General features: G+C 45.4%; 1 protein-coding gene and 79 pseudogenes across 1 annotated transcript in view; 79 read left to right on the top strand and 1 right to left on the bottom strand.

Annotated features, from left to right (window-relative positions):
- The window catches only part of LOC140076453 (uncharacterized), a 107,896-nt gene that overhangs the window by 63,069 nt on the left and 27,979 nt on the right, over positions 1–16,848 (bottom strand). The window lies entirely within an intron of this gene.
- On the top strand, positions 74–192 carry LOC140099242 (5S ribosomal RNA; annotated as a pseudogene).
- Positions 263–381, top strand: LOC140099241 (5S ribosomal RNA; annotated as a pseudogene).
- LOC140080075 (5S ribosomal RNA) lies at positions 452–570 on the top strand (annotated as a pseudogene).
- LOC140091214 (5S ribosomal RNA) lies at positions 641–759 on the top strand (annotated as a pseudogene).
- Positions 830–948, top strand: LOC140081627 (5S ribosomal RNA; annotated as a pseudogene).
- On the top strand, positions 1,019–1,137 carry LOC140093970 (5S ribosomal RNA; annotated as a pseudogene).
- Positions 1,208–1,326, top strand: LOC140099240 (5S ribosomal RNA; annotated as a pseudogene).
- LOC140099239 (5S ribosomal RNA) lies at positions 1,397–1,515 on the top strand (annotated as a pseudogene).
- On the top strand, positions 1,586–1,704 carry LOC140080073 (5S ribosomal RNA; annotated as a pseudogene).
- Positions 1,775–1,893, top strand: LOC140099238 (5S ribosomal RNA; annotated as a pseudogene).
- LOC140080072 (5S ribosomal RNA) lies at positions 1,964–2,082 on the top strand (annotated as a pseudogene).
- On the top strand, positions 2,153–2,271 carry LOC140099237 (5S ribosomal RNA; annotated as a pseudogene).
- Positions 2,342–2,460, top strand: LOC140080071 (5S ribosomal RNA; annotated as a pseudogene).
- LOC140091213 (5S ribosomal RNA) lies at positions 2,531–2,649 on the top strand (annotated as a pseudogene).
- Positions 2,720–2,838, top strand: LOC140080070 (5S ribosomal RNA; annotated as a pseudogene).
- Positions 2,909–3,027, top strand: LOC140093969 (5S ribosomal RNA; annotated as a pseudogene).
- On the top strand, positions 3,098–3,216 carry LOC140085633 (5S ribosomal RNA; annotated as a pseudogene).
- On the top strand, positions 3,287–3,405 carry LOC140080069 (5S ribosomal RNA; annotated as a pseudogene).
- Positions 3,476–3,594, top strand: LOC140099236 (5S ribosomal RNA; annotated as a pseudogene).
- LOC140090794 (5S ribosomal RNA) lies at positions 3,665–3,783 on the top strand (annotated as a pseudogene).
- LOC140085646 (5S ribosomal RNA) lies at positions 3,854–3,972 on the top strand (annotated as a pseudogene).
- LOC140082213 (5S ribosomal RNA) lies at positions 4,232–4,350 on the top strand (annotated as a pseudogene).
- On the top strand, positions 4,421–4,539 carry LOC140092494 (5S ribosomal RNA; annotated as a pseudogene).
- LOC140080068 (5S ribosomal RNA) lies at positions 4,610–4,728 on the top strand (annotated as a pseudogene).
- Positions 4,990–5,108, top strand: LOC140099235 (5S ribosomal RNA; annotated as a pseudogene).
- LOC140080067 (5S ribosomal RNA) lies at positions 5,179–5,297 on the top strand (annotated as a pseudogene).
- Positions 5,368–5,486, top strand: LOC140089872 (5S ribosomal RNA; annotated as a pseudogene).
- On the top strand, positions 5,557–5,675 carry LOC140080066 (5S ribosomal RNA; annotated as a pseudogene).
- Positions 5,746–5,864, top strand: LOC140099232 (5S ribosomal RNA; annotated as a pseudogene).
- On the top strand, positions 5,935–6,053 carry LOC140080065 (5S ribosomal RNA; annotated as a pseudogene).
- LOC140091212 (5S ribosomal RNA) lies at positions 6,124–6,242 on the top strand (annotated as a pseudogene).
- On the top strand, positions 6,313–6,431 carry LOC140080062 (5S ribosomal RNA; annotated as a pseudogene).
- On the top strand, positions 6,502–6,620 carry LOC140093968 (5S ribosomal RNA; annotated as a pseudogene).
- On the top strand, positions 6,691–6,809 carry LOC140085631 (5S ribosomal RNA; annotated as a pseudogene).
- Positions 6,880–6,998, top strand: LOC140080061 (5S ribosomal RNA; annotated as a pseudogene).
- Positions 7,069–7,187, top strand: LOC140099231 (5S ribosomal RNA; annotated as a pseudogene).
- LOC140090793 (5S ribosomal RNA) lies at positions 7,258–7,376 on the top strand (annotated as a pseudogene).
- On the top strand, positions 7,447–7,565 carry LOC140080060 (5S ribosomal RNA; annotated as a pseudogene).
- LOC140081679 (5S ribosomal RNA) lies at positions 7,825–7,943 on the top strand (annotated as a pseudogene).
- LOC140099230 (5S ribosomal RNA) lies at positions 8,203–8,321 on the top strand (annotated as a pseudogene).
- Positions 8,581–8,699, top strand: LOC140094607 (5S ribosomal RNA; annotated as a pseudogene).
- LOC140080059 (5S ribosomal RNA) lies at positions 8,770–8,888 on the top strand (annotated as a pseudogene).
- LOC140080058 (5S ribosomal RNA) lies at positions 9,148–9,266 on the top strand (annotated as a pseudogene).
- Positions 9,337–9,455, top strand: LOC140089871 (5S ribosomal RNA; annotated as a pseudogene).
- LOC140080057 (5S ribosomal RNA) lies at positions 9,526–9,644 on the top strand (annotated as a pseudogene).
- LOC140091211 (5S ribosomal RNA) lies at positions 9,715–9,833 on the top strand (annotated as a pseudogene).
- LOC140080056 (5S ribosomal RNA) lies at positions 9,904–10,022 on the top strand (annotated as a pseudogene).
- LOC140093966 (5S ribosomal RNA) lies at positions 10,093–10,211 on the top strand (annotated as a pseudogene).
- LOC140099229 (5S ribosomal RNA) lies at positions 10,282–10,400 on the top strand (annotated as a pseudogene).
- On the top strand, positions 10,471–10,589 carry LOC140097329 (5S ribosomal RNA; annotated as a pseudogene).
- On the top strand, positions 10,660–10,778 carry LOC140099228 (5S ribosomal RNA; annotated as a pseudogene).
- On the top strand, positions 10,849–10,967 carry LOC140080055 (5S ribosomal RNA; annotated as a pseudogene).
- LOC140091209 (5S ribosomal RNA) lies at positions 11,038–11,156 on the top strand (annotated as a pseudogene).
- On the top strand, positions 11,227–11,345 carry LOC140080054 (5S ribosomal RNA; annotated as a pseudogene).
- Positions 11,416–11,534, top strand: LOC140093965 (5S ribosomal RNA; annotated as a pseudogene).
- Positions 11,605–11,723, top strand: LOC140085630 (5S ribosomal RNA; annotated as a pseudogene).
- On the top strand, positions 11,794–11,912 carry LOC140080053 (5S ribosomal RNA; annotated as a pseudogene).
- LOC140099227 (5S ribosomal RNA) lies at positions 11,983–12,101 on the top strand (annotated as a pseudogene).
- On the top strand, positions 12,172–12,290 carry LOC140090792 (5S ribosomal RNA; annotated as a pseudogene).
- Positions 12,361–12,479, top strand: LOC140080051 (5S ribosomal RNA; annotated as a pseudogene).
- On the top strand, positions 12,550–12,668 carry LOC140086876 (5S ribosomal RNA; annotated as a pseudogene).
- Positions 12,739–12,857, top strand: LOC140080050 (5S ribosomal RNA; annotated as a pseudogene).
- LOC140091208 (5S ribosomal RNA) lies at positions 12,928–13,046 on the top strand (annotated as a pseudogene).
- Positions 13,117–13,235, top strand: LOC140080049 (5S ribosomal RNA; annotated as a pseudogene).
- Positions 13,306–13,424, top strand: LOC140093964 (5S ribosomal RNA; annotated as a pseudogene).
- LOC140085866 (5S ribosomal RNA) lies at positions 13,495–13,613 on the top strand (annotated as a pseudogene).
- Positions 13,684–13,802, top strand: LOC140082386 (5S ribosomal RNA; annotated as a pseudogene).
- Positions 13,873–13,991, top strand: LOC140099226 (5S ribosomal RNA; annotated as a pseudogene).
- On the top strand, positions 14,062–14,180 carry LOC140092073 (5S ribosomal RNA; annotated as a pseudogene).
- On the top strand, positions 14,251–14,369 carry LOC140085629 (5S ribosomal RNA; annotated as a pseudogene).
- On the top strand, positions 14,440–14,558 carry LOC140080048 (5S ribosomal RNA; annotated as a pseudogene).
- LOC140099225 (5S ribosomal RNA) lies at positions 14,629–14,747 on the top strand (annotated as a pseudogene).
- Positions 14,818–14,936, top strand: LOC140090789 (5S ribosomal RNA; annotated as a pseudogene).
- On the top strand, positions 15,007–15,125 carry LOC140080047 (5S ribosomal RNA; annotated as a pseudogene).
- On the top strand, positions 15,385–15,503 carry LOC140091414 (5S ribosomal RNA; annotated as a pseudogene).
- Positions 15,763–15,881, top strand: LOC140099224 (5S ribosomal RNA; annotated as a pseudogene).
- Positions 16,141–16,259, top strand: LOC140094606 (5S ribosomal RNA; annotated as a pseudogene).
- On the top strand, positions 16,330–16,448 carry LOC140080046 (5S ribosomal RNA; annotated as a pseudogene).
- LOC140099222 (5S ribosomal RNA) lies at positions 16,710–16,828 on the top strand (annotated as a pseudogene).

Genomic DNA, 16,848 nt, shown 5'->3' with positions numbered 1-16,848 from the left:
ACCTTTTTGAACCTGAAAATTGTGTTAGTTTCTCTATGAGATAGTAAAAGAAGGTTCAAATTGAACAGCTGCTGTCAACGGCCATTCTAAGCTGAATGTGCCTGCTCTCGTCAGATCGCAGCAGCAATGCAGCTTAAGGCTTGGCAAGTACCAGCATGGGAGACTGGCTGGGAATCCCAAGTTCCGTTGACCTTTTTGAACCTGAAAATTGTTAGTTTCTCTGTCAAAGATGGTAAAAGAAGGTTCAAATTGAATAGCTGCTGTCAACGGCCATTCTAAGCTGAATGTGCCTGCTCTCGTCAGATCGCAGCAGCAATGCAGCTTAAGGCTTGGCAAGTACCAGCATGGGAGACTGGCTGGGAATCCCAAGTTCCGTTGACCTTTTTGAACCTGAAAATTGTGTTAGTTTCTCTATAAGATAGTAAAAGAAGGTTCAAATTGAACAGCTGCTGTCAACGGCCATTCTAAGCTGAATGTGCCTGCTCTCGTCAGATCGCAGCAGCAATGCAGCTTAAGGCTTGGCAAGTACCAGCATGGGAGACTGGCTGGGAATCCCAAGTTCTGTTGACCTTTTTGAACCTGAAAATTGTGTTAGTTTCTCTATGAGATAGTAAAAGAAGGTTCAAATTGAACAGCTGCTGTCAACGGCCATTCTAAGCTGAATGTGCCTGCTCTCGTCAGATCGCAGCAGCAATGCAGCTTAAGGCTTGGCAAGTACCAGCATTGGAGACTGGCTAGGAATCCCAAGTTCCGTTGACCTTTTTGAACCTGAAAATTGTGTTATTTTCTCTATGAGATAGTAAAAGAAGGTTCAAATTGAACAGCTGCTGTCAACGGCCATTCTAAGCTGAATGTTCCTGCTCTCGTCAGATCGCAGCAGCAATGCAGCTTAAGGCTTGGCAAGTACCAGCATGGGAGACTGGCTGGGAATCCCAAGTTCTGTTGACCTTTTTGAACCTGAAAATTGTGTTAGTTTCTCTATGAGATAGTAAAAGAAGGATTAAATTGAACAGCTGCTGTCAACGGCCATTCTTAGCTGAATGTGCCTGCTCTCGTCAAATCGCAGCAGCAATGCAGCTTAAGGCTTGGCAAGTACCAGCATGGGAGACTGGCTGGGAATCCCAAGTTCCGTTGACCTTTTTGAACCTGAAAATTGTGTTAGTTTCTCTATGAGATAGTAAAAGAAGGTTCAAATTGAACAGCTGCTGTCAACGGCCATTCTAAGCTGAATGTGCCTGCTCTCGTCAGATCGCAGCAGCAATGCAGCTTAAGGCTTGGCAAGTACCAGCATGGGAGACTGGCTGGGAATCCCAAGTTCCGTTGACCTTTTTGAACCTGAAAATTGTTAGTTTCTCTGTCAAAGATGGTAAAAGAAGGTTCAAATTGAACAGCTGCTGTCAACGGCCATTCTAAGCTGAATGTGCCTGCTCTCGTCAGATCGCAGCAGCAATGCAGCTTAAGGCTTGGCAAGTACCAGCATGGGAGACTGGCTGGGAATCCCAAGTTCCGTTGACCTTTTTGAACCTGAAAATTGTTAGTTTCTCTGTCAAAGATGGTAAAAGAAGGTTCAAATTGAATAGCTGCTGTCAACGGCCATTCTAAGCTGAATGTGCCTGCTCTCGTCAGATCGCAGCAGCAATGCAGCTTAAGGCTTGGCAAGTACCAGCATGGGAGACTGGCTGGGAATCCCAAGTTCTGTTGACCTTTTTGAACCTGAAAATTGTGTTAGTTTCTCTATGAGATAGTAAAAGAAGGTTCAAATTGAACAGCTGCTGTCAACGGCCATTCTAAGCTGAATGTGCCTGCTCTCGTCAGATCGCAGCAGCAATGCAGCTTAAGGCTTGGCAAGTACCAGCATGGGAGACTGGCTGGGAATCCCAAGTTCCGTTGACCTTTTTGAACCTGAAAATTGTTAGTTTCTCTGTCAAAGATGGTAAAAGAAGGTTCAAATTGAACAGCTGCTGTCAACGGCCATTCTAAGCTGAATGTGCCTGCTCTCGTCAGATCGCAGCAGCAATGCAGCTTAAGGCTTGGCAAGTACCAGCATGGGAGACTGGCTGGGAATCCCAAGTTCTGTTGACCTTTTTGAACCTGAAAATTGTGTTAGTTTCTCTATGAGATAGTAAAAGAAGGTTCAAATTGAACAGCTGCTGTCAACGGCCATTCTAAGCTGAATGTGCCTGCTCTCGTCAGATCGCAGCAGCAATGCAGCTTAAGGCTTGGCAAGTACCAGCATGGGAGACTGGCTGGGAATCCCAAGTTCCGTTGACCTTTTTGAACCTGAAAATTGTGTTAGTTTCTCTATAAGATAGTAAAAGAAGGTTCAAATTGAACAGCTGCTGTCAACGGCCATTCTAAGCTGAATGTGCCTGCTCTCGTCAGATCGCAGCAGCAATGCAGCTTAAGGCTTGGCAAGTACCAGCATGGGAGACTGGCTGGGAATCCCAAGTTCTGTTGACCTTTTTGAACCTGAAAATTGTGTTAGTTTCTCTATGAGATAGTAAAAGAAGGTTCAAATTGAACAGCTGCTGTCAACGGCCATTCTAAGCTGAATGTGCCTGCTCTCGTCAGATCGCAGCAGCAATGCAGCTTAAGGCTTGGCAAGTACCAGCATTGGAGACTGGCTAGGAATCCCAAGTTCCGTTGACCTTTTTGAACCTGAAAATTGTGTTATTTTCTCTATGAGATAGTAAAAGAAGGTTCAAATTGAACAGCTGCTGTCAACGGCCATTCTAAGCTGAATGTGCCTGCTCTCGTCAGATCGCAGCAGCAATGCAGCTTAAGGCTTGGCAAGTACCAGCATGGGAGACTGGCTGGGAATCCCAAGTTCTGTTGACCTTTTTGAACCTGAAAATTGTGTTAGTTTCTCTATGAGATAGTAAAAGAAGGTTCAAATTGAACAGCTGCTGTCAACGGCCATTCTTAGCTGAATGTGCCTGCTCTCGTCAAATCGCAGCAGCAATGCAGCTTAAGGCTTGGCAAGTACCAGCATGGGAGACTGGCTGGGAATCCCAAGTTCCGTTGACCTTTTTGAACCTGAAAATTGTGTTAGTTTCTCTATGAGATAGTAAAAGAAGGTTCAAATTGAACAGCTGCTGTCAACGGCCATTCTAAGCTGAATGTGCCTGCTCTCGTCAGATCGCAGCAGCAATGCAGCTTAAGGCTTGGCAAGTACCAGCAAGGGAGACTGGCTGGGAATCCCAAGTTCCGTTGACCTTTTTGAACCTGAAAATTGTTAGTTTCTCTGTCAAAGATGGTAAAAGAAGGTTCAAATTGAATAGCTGCTGTCAACGGCCATTCTAAGCTGAATGTGCCTGCTCTCGTCAGATCGCAGCAGCAATGCAGCTTAAGGCTTGGCAAGTACCAGCATGGGAGACTGGCTGGGAATCCCAAGTTCTGTTGACCTTTTTGAACCTGAAAATTGTGTTAGTTTCTCTATGAGATAGTAAAAGAAGGTTCAAATTGAACAGCTGCTGTCAACGGCCATTCTAAGCTGAATGTGCCTGCTCTCGTCAGATCGCAGCAGCAATGCAGCTTAAGGCTTGGCAAGTACCAGCATGGGAGACTGGCTGGGAATCCCAAGTTCCGTTGACCTTTTTGAACCTGAAAATTGTTAGTTTCTCTGTCAAAGATGGTAAAAGAAGGTTCAAATTGAATAGCTGCTGTCAACGGCCATTCTAAGCTGAATGTGCCTGCTCTCGTCAGATCGCAGCAGCAATGCAGCTTAAGGCTTGGCAAGTACCAGCATGGGAGACTGGCTGGGAATCCCAAGTTCGGTTGACCTTTTTGAACCTGAAAATTGTTAGTTTCTCTGTCAAAGATGGTAAAAGAAGGTTCAAATTGAATAGCTGCTGTCAACGGCCATTCTAAGCTGAATGTGCCTGCTCTCGTCAGATCGCAGCATCAATGCAGCTTAAGGCTTGGCAAGTACCAGCATGGGAGACTGGCTGGGAATCCCAAGTTCTGTTGACCTTTTTGAACCTGAAAATTGTGTTAGTTTCTCTATGAGATAGTAAAAGAAGGTTCAAATTGAACAGCTGCTGTCAACGGCCATTCTAAGCTGAATGTGCCTGCTCTCGTCAGATTGCATCAGCAATGCAGCTTAAGGCTTGGCAAGTACCAGCATGCGAGACTGGCTGGATATCCCAAGTTCTGTTGACCTTTTTGAACCTGAAAATTGTGTTAGTTTCTCTATGAGATAGTAAAAGAAGGTTCAAATTGAACAGCTGCTGTCAACGGCCATTCTTAGCTGAATGTGCCTGCTCTCGTCAGATCGCAGCAGCAATGCAGCTTAAGGCTTGGCAAGTACCAGCATGGGGGACTGGCTGGGAATCCCAAGTTCCGTTGACCTTTTTGAACCTGAAAATTGTGTTAGTTTCTCTATGAGATAGTAAAAGAAGGTTCAAATTGAACAGCTGCTGTCAACGGCCATTCTAAGCTGAATGTGCCTGCTCTCGTCAGATCGCAGCAGCAATGCAGCTTAAGGCTTGGCAAGTACCAGCATTGGAGACTGGATAGGAATCCCAAGTTCCGTTGACCTTTTTGAACCTGAAAATTGTGTTATTTTCTCTATGAGATAGTAAAAGAAGGTTCAAATTGAACAGCTGCTGTCAACGGCCATTCTAAGCTGAATGTGCCTGCTCTCGTCAGATCGCAGCAGCAATGCAGCTTAAGGCTTGGCAAGTACCAGCATGGGAGACTGGCTGGGAATCCCAAGTTCTGTTGACCTTTTTGAACCTGAAAATTGTGTTAGTTTCTCTATGAGATAGTAAAAGAAGGTTCAAATTGAACAGCTGCTGTCAACGGCCATTCTTAGCTGAATGTGCCTGCTCTCGTCAAATCCCAGCAGCAATGCAGCTTAAGGCTTGGCAAGTACCAGCATGGGAGACTGGCTGGGAATCCCAAGTTCCGTTGACCTTTTTGAACCTGAAAATTGTGTTAGTTTCTCTGTCAAAGATGGTAAAAGAAGGTTCAAATTGAATAGCTGCTGTCAACGGCCATTCTAAGCTGAATGTGCCTGCTCTCGTCAGATCGCAGCAGCAATGCAGCTTAAGGCTTGGCAAGTACCAGCATGGGAGACTGGCTGGGAATCCCAAGTTCCGTTGACCTTTTTGAACCTGAAAATTGTTAGTTTCTCTGTCAAAGATGGTAAGAGAAGGTTCAAATTGAATAGCTGCTGTCAACGGCCATTCTAAGCTGAATGTGCCTGCTCTCGTCAGATCGCAGCAGCAATGCAGCTTAAGGCTTGGCAAGTACCAGCATGGGAGACTGGCTGGGAATCCCAAGTTCTGTTGACCTTTTTGAACCTGAAAATTGTGTTAGTTTCTCTATGAGATAGTAAAAGAAGGTTCAAATTGAACAGCTGCTGTCAACGGCCATTCTAAGCTGAATGTGCCTGCTCTCGTCAGATCGCAGCAGCAATGCAGCTTAAGGCTTGGCAAGTACAAGCATGGGAGACTGGCTGGGAATCCCAAGTTCCGTTGGCCTTTTTGAACCTGAAAATTGTGTTATTTTCTCTATAAGATAGTAAAAGAAGGTTCAAATTGAACAGCTGCTGTCAACGGCCATTCTAAGCTGAATGTGCCTGCTCTCGTCAGATCGCAGCAGCAATGCAGCTTAAGGCTTGGCAAGTACCAGCATGGGAGACTGGCTGGGAATCCCAAGTTCTGTTGACCTTTTTGAACCTGAAAATTGTGTTAGTTTCTCTATGAGATAGTAAAAGAAGGTTCAAATTGAACAGCTGCTGTCAACGGCCATTCTAAGCTGAATGTGCCTGCTCTCGTCAGATCGCAGCAGCAATGCAGCTTAAGGCTTGGCAAGTACCAGCATGGGAGACTGGCTGGGAATCCCAAGTTCCGTTGACCTTTTTGAACCTGAAAATTGTGTTAGTTTCTCTATAAGATAGTAAAAGAAGGTTCAAATTGAACAGCTGCTGTCAACGGCCATTCTAAGCTGAATGTGCCTGCTCTCGTCAGATCGCAGCAGCAATGCAGCTTAAGGCTTGGCAAGTACCAGCATGGGAGACTGGCTGGGAATCCCAAGTTCTGTTGACCTTTTTGAACCTGAAAATTGTGTTAGTTTCTCTATGAGATAGTAAAAGAAGGTTCAAATTGAACAGCTGCTGTCAACGGCCATTCTAAGCTGAATGTGCCTGCTCTCGTCAGATCGCAGCAGCAATGCAGCTTAAGGCTTGGCAAGTACCAGCATTGGAGACTGGCTAGGAATCCCAAGTTCCGTTGACCTTTTTGAACCTGAAAATTGTGTTATTTTCTCTATGAGATAGTAAAAGAAGGTTCAAATTGAACAGCTGCTGTCAACGGCCATTCTAAGCTGAATGTGCCTGCTCTCGTCAGATCGCAGCAGCAATGCAGCTTAAGGCTTGGCAAGTACCAGCATGGGAGACTGGCTGGGAATCCCAAGTTCTGTTGACCTTTTTGAACCTGAAAATTGTGTTAGTTTCTCTATGAGATAGTAAAAGAAGGTTCAAATTGAACAGCTGCTGTCAACGGCCATTCTTAGCTGAATGTGCCTGCTCTCGTCAAATCGCAGCAGCAATGCAGCTTAAGGCTTGGCAAGTACCAGCATGGGAGACTGGCTGGGAATCCCAAGTTCCGTTGACCTTTTTGAACCTGAAAATTGTGTTAGTTTCTCTATGAGATAGTAAAAGAAGGTTCAAATTGAACAGCTGCTGTCAACGGCCATTCTAAGCTGAATGTGCCTGCTCTCGTCAGATCGCAGCAGCAATGCAGCTTAAGGCTTGGCAAGTACCAGCAAGGGAGACTGGCTGGGAATCCCAAGTTCCGTTGACCTTTTTGAACCTGAAAATTGTTAGTTTCTCTGTCAAAGATGGTAAAAGAAGGTTCAAATTGAATAGCTGCTGTCAACGGCCATTCTAAGCTGAATGTGCCTGCTCTCGTCAGATCGCAGCAGCAATGCAGCTTAAGGCTTGGCAAGTACCAGCATGGGAGACTGGCTGGGAATCCCAAGTTCTGTTGACCTTTTTGAACCTGAAAATTGTGTTAGTTTCTCTATGAGATAGTAAAAGAAGGTTCAAATTGAACAGCTGCTGTCAACGGCCATTCTAAGCTGAATGTGCCTGCTCTCGTCAGATCGCAGCAGCAATGCAGCTTAAGGCTTGGCAAGTACCAGCATGGGAGACTGGCTGGGAATCCCAAGTTCCGTTGACCTTTTTGAACCTGAAAATTGTTAGTTTCTCTGTCAAAGATGGTAAAAGAAGGTTCAAATTGAATAGCTGCTGTCAACGGCCATTCTAAGCTGAATGTGCCTGCTCTCGTCAGATCGCAGCAGCAATGCAGCTTAAGGCTTGGCAAGTACCAGCATGGGAGACTGGCTGGGAATCCCAAGTTCGGTTGACCTTTTTGAACCTGAAAATTGTTAGTTTCTCTGTCAAAGATGGTAAAAGAAGGTTCAAATTGAATAGCTGCTGTCAACGGCCATTCTAAGCTGAATGTGCCTGCTCTCGTCAGATCGCAGCAGCAATGCAGCTTAAGGCTTGGCAAGTACCAGCATGGGAGACTGGCTGGGAATCCCAAGTTCTGTTGACCTTTTTGAACCTGAAAATTGTGTTAGTTTCTCTATGAGATAGTAAAAGAAGGTTCAAATTGAACAGCTGCTGTCAACGGCCATTCTAAGCTGAATGTGCCTGCTCTCGTCAGATTGCATCAGCAATGCAGCTTAAGGCTTGGCAAGTACCAGCATGCGAGACTGGCTGGATATCCCAAGTTCTGTTGACCTTTTTGAACCTGAAAATTGTGTTAGTTTCTCTATGAGATAGTAAAAGAAGGTTCAAATTGAACAGCTGCTGTCAACGGCCATTCTTAGCTGAATGTGCCTGCTCTCGTCAGATCGCAGCAGCAATGCAGCTTAAGGCTTGGCAAGTACCAGCATGGGAGACTGGCTGGGAATCCCAAGTTCCGTTGACCTTTTTGAACCTGAAAATTGTGTTAGTTTCTCTATAAGATAGTAAAAGAAGGTTCAAATTGAACAGCTGCTGTCAACGGCCATTCTAAGCTGAATGTGCGTGCTCTCGTCAGATCGCAGCAGCAATGCAGCTTAAGGCTTGGCAAGTACCAGCATGCGAGACTGGCTGGGAATCCCAAGTTCTGTTGACCTTTTTGAACCTGAAAATTGTGTTAGTTTCTCTATGAGATAGTAAAAGAAGGTTCAAATTGAACAGCTGCTGTCAACGGCCATTCTAAGCTGAATGTGCCTGCTCTCGTCAGATCGCAGCAGCAATGCAGCTTAAGGCTTGGCAAGTACCAGCATGGGAGACTGGCTGGGAATCCCAAGTTCCGTTGACCTTTTTGAACCTGAAAATTGTGTTAGTTTCTCTATAAGATAGTAAAAGAAGGTTCAAATTGAACAGCTGCTGTCAACGGCCATTCTAAGCTGAATGTGCGTGCTCTCGTCAGATCGCAGCAGCAATGCAGCTTAAGGCTTGGCAAGTACCAGCATGCGAGACTGGCTGGAAGTCCCAAGTTCTGTTGACCTTTTTGAACCTGAAAATTGTGTTAGTTTCTCTATGAGATAGTAAAAGAAGGTTCAAATTGAACAGCTGCTGTCAACGGCCATTCTTAGCTGAATGTGCCTGCTCTCGTCAGATCGCAGCAGCAATGCAGCTTAAGGCTTGGCAAGTACCAGCATTGGAGACTGGATAGGAATCCCAAGTTCCGTTGACCTTTTTGAACCTGAAAATTGTGTTATTTTCTCTATGAGATAGTAAAAGAAGGTTCAAATTGAACAGCTGCTGTCAACGGCCATTCTAAGCTGAATGTGCCTGCTCTCGTCAGATCGCAGCAGCAATGCAGCTTAAGGCTTGGCAAGTACCAGCATGGGAGACTGGCTGGGAATCCCAAGTTCTGTTGACCTTTTTGAACCTGAAAATTGTGTTAGTTTCTCTATGAGATAGTAAAAGAAGGTTCAAATTGAACAGCTGCTGTCAACGGCCATTCTTAGCTGAATGTGCCTGCTCTCGTCAAATCCCAGCAGCAATGCAGCTTAAGGCTTGGCAAGTACCAGCATGGGAGACTGGCTGGGAATCCCAAGTTCCGTTGACCTTTTTGAACCTGAAAATTGTTAGTTTCTCTGTCAAAGATGGTAAGAGAAGGTTCAAATTGAATAGCTGCTGTCAACGGCCATTCTAAGCTGAATGTGCCTGCTCTCGTCAGATCGCAGCAGCAATGCAGCTTAAGGCTTGGCAAGTACCAGCATGGGAGACTGGCTGGGAATCCCAAGTTCTGTTGACCTTTTTGAACCTGAAAATTGTGTTAGTTTCTCTATGAGATAGTAAAAGAAGGTTCAAATTGAACAGCTGCTGTCAACGGCCATTCTAAGCTGAATGTGCCTGCTCTCGTCAGATCGCAGCAGCAATGCAGCTTAAGGCTTGGCAAGTACAAGCATGGGAGACTGGCTGGGAATCCCAAGTTCCGTTGGCCTTTTTGAACCTGAAAATTGTGTTATTTTCTCTATAAGATAGTAAAAGAAGGTTCAAATTGAACAGCTGCTGTCAACGGCCATTCTAAGCTGAATGTGCCTGCTCTCGTCAGATCGCAGCAGCAATGCAGCTTAAGGCTTGGCAAGTACCAGCATGGGAGACTGGCTGGGAATCCCAAGTTCTGTTGACCTTTTTGAACCTGAAAATTGTGTTAGTTTCTCTATGAGATAGTAAAAGAAGGTTCAAATTGAACAGCTGCTGTCAACGGCCATTCTAAGCTGAATGTGCCTGCTCTCGTCAGATCGCAGCAGCAATGCAGCTTAAGGCTTGGCAAGTACCAGCATTGGAGACTGGCTAGGAATCCCAAGTTCCGTTGACCTTTTTGAACCTGAAAATTGTGTTATTTTCTCTATGAGATAGTAAAAGAAGGTTCAAATTGAACAGCTGCTGTCAACGGCCATTCTAAGCTGAATGTGCCTGCTCTCGTCAGATCGCAGCAGCAATGCAGCTTAAGGCTTGGCAAGTACCAGCATGGGAGACTGGCTGGGAATCCCAAGTTCTGTTGACCTTTTTGAACCTGAAAATTGTGTTAGTTTCTCTATGAGATAGTAAAAGAAGGTTCAAATTGAACAGCTGCTGTCAACGGCCATTCTTAGCTGAATGTGCCTGCTCTCGTCAAATCGCAGCAGCAATGCAGCTTAAGGCTTGGCAAGTACCAGCATGGGAGACTGGCTGGGAATCCCAAGTTCCGTTGACCTTTTTGAACCTGAAAATTGTGTTAGTTTCTCTATGAGATAGTAAAAGAAGGTTCAAATTGAACAGCTGCTGTCAACGGCCATTCTAAGCTGAATGTGCCTGCTCTCGTCAGATCGCAGCAGCAATGCAGCTTAAGGCTTGGCAAGTACCAGCATGGGAGACTGGCTGGGAATCCCAAGTTCCGTTGACCTTTTTGAACCTGAAAATTGTTAGTTTCTCTGTCAAAGATGGTAAAAGAAGGTTCAAATTGAATAGCTGCTGTCAACGGCCATTCTAAGCTGAATGTGCCTGCTCTCGTCATATCGCAGCAGCAATGCAGCTTAAGGCTTGGCAAGTACCAGCATGGGAGACTGGCTGGGAATCCCAAGTTCTGTTGACCTTTTTGAACCTGAAAATTGTGTTAGTTTCTCTATGAGATAGTAAAAGAAGGTTCAAATTGAACAGCTGCTGTCAACGGCCATTCTAAGCTGAATGTGCCTGCTCTCGTCAGATCGCAGCAGCAATGCAGCTTAAGGCTTGGCAAGTACCAGCATGGGAGACTGGCTGGGAATCCCAAGTTCCGTTGACCTTTTTGAACCTGAAAATTGTGTTAGTTTCTCTATGAGATAGTAAAAGAAGGTTCAAATTGAACAGCTGCTGTCAACGGCCATTCTAAGCTGAATGTGCCTGCTCTCGTCAGATCGCAGCAGCAATGCAGCTTAAGGCTTGGCAAGTACCAGCATGGGAGACTGGCTGGGAATCCCAAGTTCTGTTGACCTTTTTGAACCTGAAAATTGTGTTAGTTTCTCTATGAGATAGTAAAAGAAGGTTCAAATTGAACAGCTGCTGTCAACGGCCATTCTAAGCTGAATGTGCCTGCTCTCGTCAGATCGCAGCAGCAATGCAGCTTAAGGCTTGGCAAGTACCAGCATTGGAGACTGGCTAGGAATCCCAAGTTCCGTTGACCTTTTTGAACCTGAAAATTGTGTTATTTTCTCTATGAGATAGTAAAAGAAGGTTCAAATTGAACAGCTGCTGTCAACGGCCATTCTAAGCTGAATGTGCCTGCTCTCGTCAGATCGCAGCAGCAATGCAGCTTAAGGCTTGGCAAGTACCAGCATGGGAGACTGGCTGGGAATCCCAAGTTCTGTTGACCTTTTTGAACCTGAAAATTGTGTTAGTTTCTCTATGAGATAGTAAAAGAAGGTTCAAATTGAACAGCTGCTGTCAACGGCCATTCTTAGCTGAATGTGCCTGCTCTCGTCAAATCGCAGCAGCAATGCAGCTTAAGGCTTGGCAAGTACCAGCATGGGAGACTGGCTGGGAATCCCAAGTTCCGTTGACCTTTTTGAACCTGAAAATTGTGTTAGTTTCTCTATGAGATAGTAAAAGAAGGTTCAAATTGAACAGCTGCTGTCAACGGCCATTCTAAGCTGAATGTGCCTGCTCTCGTCAGATCGCAGCAGCAATGCAGCTTAAGGCTTGGCAAGTACCAGCAAGGGAGACTGGCTGGGAATCCCAAGTTCCGTTGACCTTTTTGAACCTGAAAATTGTTAGTTTCTCTGTCAAAGATGGTAAAAGAAGGTTCAAATTGAATAGCTGCTGTCAACGGCCATTCTAAGCTGAATGTGCCTGCTCTCGTCAGATCGCAGCAGCAATGCAGCTTAAGGCTTGGCAAGTACCAGCATGGGAGACTGGCTGGGAATCCCAAGTTCTGTTGACCTTTTTGAACCTGAAAATTGTGTTAGTTTCTCTATGAGATAGTAAAAGAAGGTTCAAATTGAACAGCTTCTGTCAACGGCCATTCTAAGCTGAATGTGCCTGCTCTCGTCAGATCGCAGCAGCAATGCAGCTTAAGGCTTGGCAAGTACCAGCATGGGAGACTGGCTGGGAATCCCAAGTTCCGTTGACCTTTTTGAACCTGAAAATTGTTAGTTTCTCTGTCAAAGATGGTAAAAGAAGGTTCAAATTGAATAGCTGCTGTCAACGGCCATTCTAAGCTGAATGTGCCTGCTCTCGTCAGATCGCAGCAGCAATGCAGCTTAAGGCTTGGCAAGTACCAGCATGGGAGACTGGCTGGGAATCCCAAGTTCGGTTGACCTTTTTGAACCTGAAAATTGTTAGTTTCTCTGTCAAAGATGGTAAAAGAAGGTTCAAATTGAATAGCTGCTGTCAACGGCCATTCTAAGCTGAATGTGCCTGCTCTCGTCAGATCGCAGCAGCAATGCAGCTTAAGGCTTGGCAAGTACCAGCATGGGAGACTGGCTGGGAATCCCAAGTTCTGTTGACCTTTTTGAACCTGAAAATTGTGTTAGTTTCTCTATGAGATAGTAAAAGAAGGTTCAAATTGAACAGCTGCTGTCAACGGCCATTCTAAGCTGAATGTGCCTGCTCTCGTCAGATTGCAGCAGCAATGCAGCTTAAGGCTTGGCAAGTACCAGCATGGGAGACTGGCTGGGAATCCCAAGTTCCGTTGACCTTTTTGAACCTGAAAATTGTGTTAGTTTCTCTATAAGATAGTAAAAGAAGGTTCAAATTGAACAGCTGCTGTCAACGGCCATTCTAAGCTGAATGTGCCTGCTCTCGTCAGATCGCAGCAGCAATGCAGCTTAAGGCTTGGCAAGTACCAGCATGGGAGACTGGCTGGGAATCCCAAGTTCTGTTGACCTTTTTGAACCTGAAAATTGTGTTAGTTTCTCTATGAGATAGTAAAAGAAGGTTCAAATTGAACAGCTGCTGTCAACGGCCATTCTAAGCTGAATGTGCCTGCTCTCGTCAGATCGCAGCAGCAATGCAGCTTAAGGCTTGGCAAGTACCAGCATTGGAGACTGGCTAGGAATCCCAAGTTCCGTTGACCTTTTTGAACCTGAAAATTGTGTTATTTTCTCTATGAGATAGTAAAAGAAGGTTCAAATTGAACAGCTGCTGTCAACGGCCATTCTAAGCTGAATGTGCCTGCTCTCGTCAGATCGCAGCAGCAATGCAGCTTAAGGCTTGGCAAGTACCAGCATGGGAGACTGGCTGGGAATCCCAAGTTCTGTTGACCTTTTTGAACCTGAAAATTGTGTTAGTTTCTCTATGAGATAGTAAAAGAAGGTTCAAATTGAACAGCTGCTGTCAACGGCCATTCTTAGCTGAATGTGCCTGCTCTCGTCAAATCGCAGCAGCAATGCAGCTTAAGGCTTGGCAAGTACCAGCATGGGAGACTGGCTGGGAATCCCAAGTTCCGTTGACCTTTTTGAACCTGAAAATTGTGTTAGTTTCTCTATGAGATAGTAAAAGAAGGTTCAAATTGAACAGCTGCTGTCAACGGCCATTCTAAGCTGAATGTGCCTGCTCTCGTCAGATCGCAGCAGCAATGCTGCTTAAGGCTTGGCAAGTACCAGCATGGGAGACTGGCTGGGAATCCCAAGTTCCGTTGACCTTTTTGAACCTGAAAATTGTTAGTTTCTCTGTCAAAGATGGTAAAAGAAGGTTCAAATTGAATAGCTGCTGTCAACGGCCATTCTAAGCTGAATGTGCCTGCTCTCGTCAGATCGCAGCAGCAATGCAGCTTAAGGCTTGGCAAGTACCAGCATGGGAGACTGGCTGGGAGTCCCAAGTTCCGTTGACCTTTTTGAACCTGAAAATTGTTAGTTTCTCTGTCAAAGATGGTAAAAGAAGGTTCAAATTGAATAGCTGCTGTCAACGGCCATTCTAAGCTGAATGTGCCTGCTCTCGTCAGATCGCAGCAGCAATGCAGCTTAAGGCTTGGCAAGTACCAGCATGGGAGACTGGCTGGGAATCCCAAGTTCCGTTGACCTTTTTGAACCTGAAAATTGTGTTAGTTTCTCTATGAGATAGTAAAAGAAGGTTCAAACTGAACAGCTGCTGTCAACGGCCATTCTAAGCTGAATGTGCCTACTCTCGTCAGATCGCAGCAGCAATGCAGCTTAAGGCTTGGCAAGTACCAGCATGGGAGACTGGCTGGGAATCCCAAGTTCCGTTGACCTTTTTGAACCTGAAAATTGTGTTAGTTTCTCTATGAGATAGTAAAAGAAGGTTCAAATTGAACAGCTGCTGTCAACGGCCATTCTAAGCTGAATGTGCCTGCTCTCGTCAGATCGCAGCAGCAATGCAGCTTAAGGCTTGGCAAGTACCAGCAAGGGAGACTGGCTGGGAATCCCAAGTTCCGTTGACCTTTTTGAACCTGAAAATTGTTAGTTTCTCTGTCAAAGATGGTAAAAGAAGGTTCAAATTGAATAGCTGCTGTCAACGGCCATTCTAAGCTGAATGTGCCTGCTCTCGTCAGATCGCAGCAGCAATGCAGCTTAAGGCTTGGCAAGTACCAGCATGGGAGACTGGCTGGGAATCCCAAGTTCTGTTGACCTTTTTGAACCTGAAAATTGTGTTAGTTTCTCTATGAGATAGTAAAAGAAGGTTCAAATTGAACAGCTGCTGTCAACGGCCATTCTAAGCTGAATGTGCCTGCTCTCGTCAGATCGCAGCAGCAATGCAGCTTAAGGCTTGGCAAGTACCAGCATGGGAGACTGGCTGGGAATCCCAAGTTCCGTTGACCTTTTTGAACCTGAAAATTGTTAGTTTCTCTGTCAAAGATGGTAAAAGAAGGTTCAAATTGAATAGCTGCTGTCAACGGCCATTCTAAGCTGAATGTGCCTGCTCTCGTCAGATCGCAGCAGCAATGCAGCTTAAGGCTTGGCAAGTACCAGCATGGGAGACTGGCTGGGAATCCCAAGTTCGGTTGACCTTTTTGAACCTGAAAATTGTTAGTTTCTCTGTCAAAGATGGTAAAAGAAGGTTCAAATTGAATAGCTGCTGTCAACGGCCATTCTAAGCTGAATGTGCCTGCTCTCGTCAGATCGCAGCAGCAATGCAGCTTAAGGCTTGGCAAGTACCAGCATGGGAGACTGGCTGGGAATCCCAAGTTCTGTTGACCTTTTTGAACCTGAAAATTGTGTTAGTTTCTCTATGAGATAGTAAAAGAAGGTTCAAATTGAACAGCTGCTGTCAACGGCCATTCTAAGCTGAATGTGCCTGCTCTCGTCAGATTGCATCAGCAATGCAGCTTAAGGCTTGGCAAGTACCAGCATGCGAGACTGGCTGGATATCCCAAGTTCTGTTGACCTTTTTGAACCTGAAAATTGTGTTAGTTTCTCTATGAGATAGTAAAAGAAGGTTCAAATTGAACAGCTGCTGTCAACGGCCATTCTTAGCTGAATGTGCCTGCTCTTGTCAGATCGCAGCAGCAATGCAGCTTAAGGCTTGGCAAGTACCAGCATGGGAGACTGGCTGGGAATCCCAAGTTCCGTTGACCTTTTTGAACCTGAAAATTGTGTTAGTTTCTCTATAAGATAGTAAAAGAAGGTTCAAATTGAACAGCTGCTGTCAACGGCCATTCTAAGCTGAATGTGCGTGCTCTCGTCAGATCGCAGCAGCAATGCAGCTTAAGGCTTGGCAAGTACCAGCATGCGAGACTGGCTGGGAATCCCAAGTTCTGTTGACCTTTTTGAACCTGAAAATTGTGTTAGTTTCTCTATGAGATAGTAAAAGAAGGTTCAAATTGAACAGCTGCTGTCAACGGCCATTCTAAGCTGAATGTGCCTGCTCTCGTCAGATCGCAGCAGCAATGCAGCTTAAGGCTTGGCAAGTACCAGCATGGGAGACTGGCTGGGAATCCCAAGTTCCGTTGACCTTTTTGAACCTGAAAATTGTGTTAGTTTCTCTATAAGATAGTAAAAGAAGGTTCAAATTGAACAGCTGCTGTCAACGGCCATTCTAAGCTGAATGTGCGTGCTCTCGTCAGATCGCAGCAGCAATGCAGCTTAAGGCTTGGCAAGTACCAGCATGCGAGACTGGCTGGAAGTCCCAAGTTCTGTTGACCTTTTTGAACCTGAAAATTGTGTTAGTTTCTCTATGAGATAGTAAAAGAAGGTTCAAATTGAACAGCTGCTGTCAACGGCCATTCTTAGCTGAATGTGCCTGCTCTCGTCAGATCGCAGCAGCAATGCAGCTTAAGGCTTGGCAAGTACCAGCATTGGAGACTGGATAGGAATCCCAAGTTCCGTTGACCTTTTTGAACCTGAAAATTGTGTTATTTTCTCTATGAGATAGTAAAAGAAGGTTCAAATTGAACAGCTGCTGTCAACGGCCATTCTAAGCTGAATGTGCCTGCTCTCGTCAGATCGCAGCAGCAATGCAGCTTAAGGCTTGGCAAGTACCAGCATGGGAGACTGGCTGGGAATCCCAAGTTCTGTTGACCTTTTTGAACCTGAAAATTGTGTTAGTTTCTCTATGAGATAGTAAAAGAAGGTTCAAATTGAACAGCTGCTGTCAACGGCCATTCTTAGCTGAATGTGCCTGCTCTCGTCAAATCCCAGCAGCAATGCAGCTTAAGGCTTGGCAAGTACCAGCATGGGAGACTGGCTGGGAATCCCAAGTTCCGTTGACCTTTTTGAACCTGAAAATTGTGTTAGTTTCTCTGTCAAAGATGGTAAAAGAAGGTTCAAATTGAATAGCTGCTGTCAACGGCCATTCTAAGCTGAATGTGCCTGCTCTCGTCAGATCGCAGCAGCAATGCAGCTTAAGGCTTGGCAAGTACCAGCATGGGAGACTGGCTGGGAATCCCAAGTTCCGTTGACCTTTTTGAACCTGAAAATTGT

Source organism: Engystomops pustulosus, chromosome 9, assembly GCF_040894005.1.
Source record: "Engystomops pustulosus chromosome 9, aEngPut4.maternal, whole genome shotgun sequence".
Taxonomy (NCBI): Eukaryota; Metazoa; Chordata; class Amphibia; order Anura; family Leptodactylidae; genus Engystomops; species Engystomops pustulosus.
Note: the sequence above shows the minus strand (reverse complement) of the source record. Positions and strands in the feature narration are given on the sequence as shown.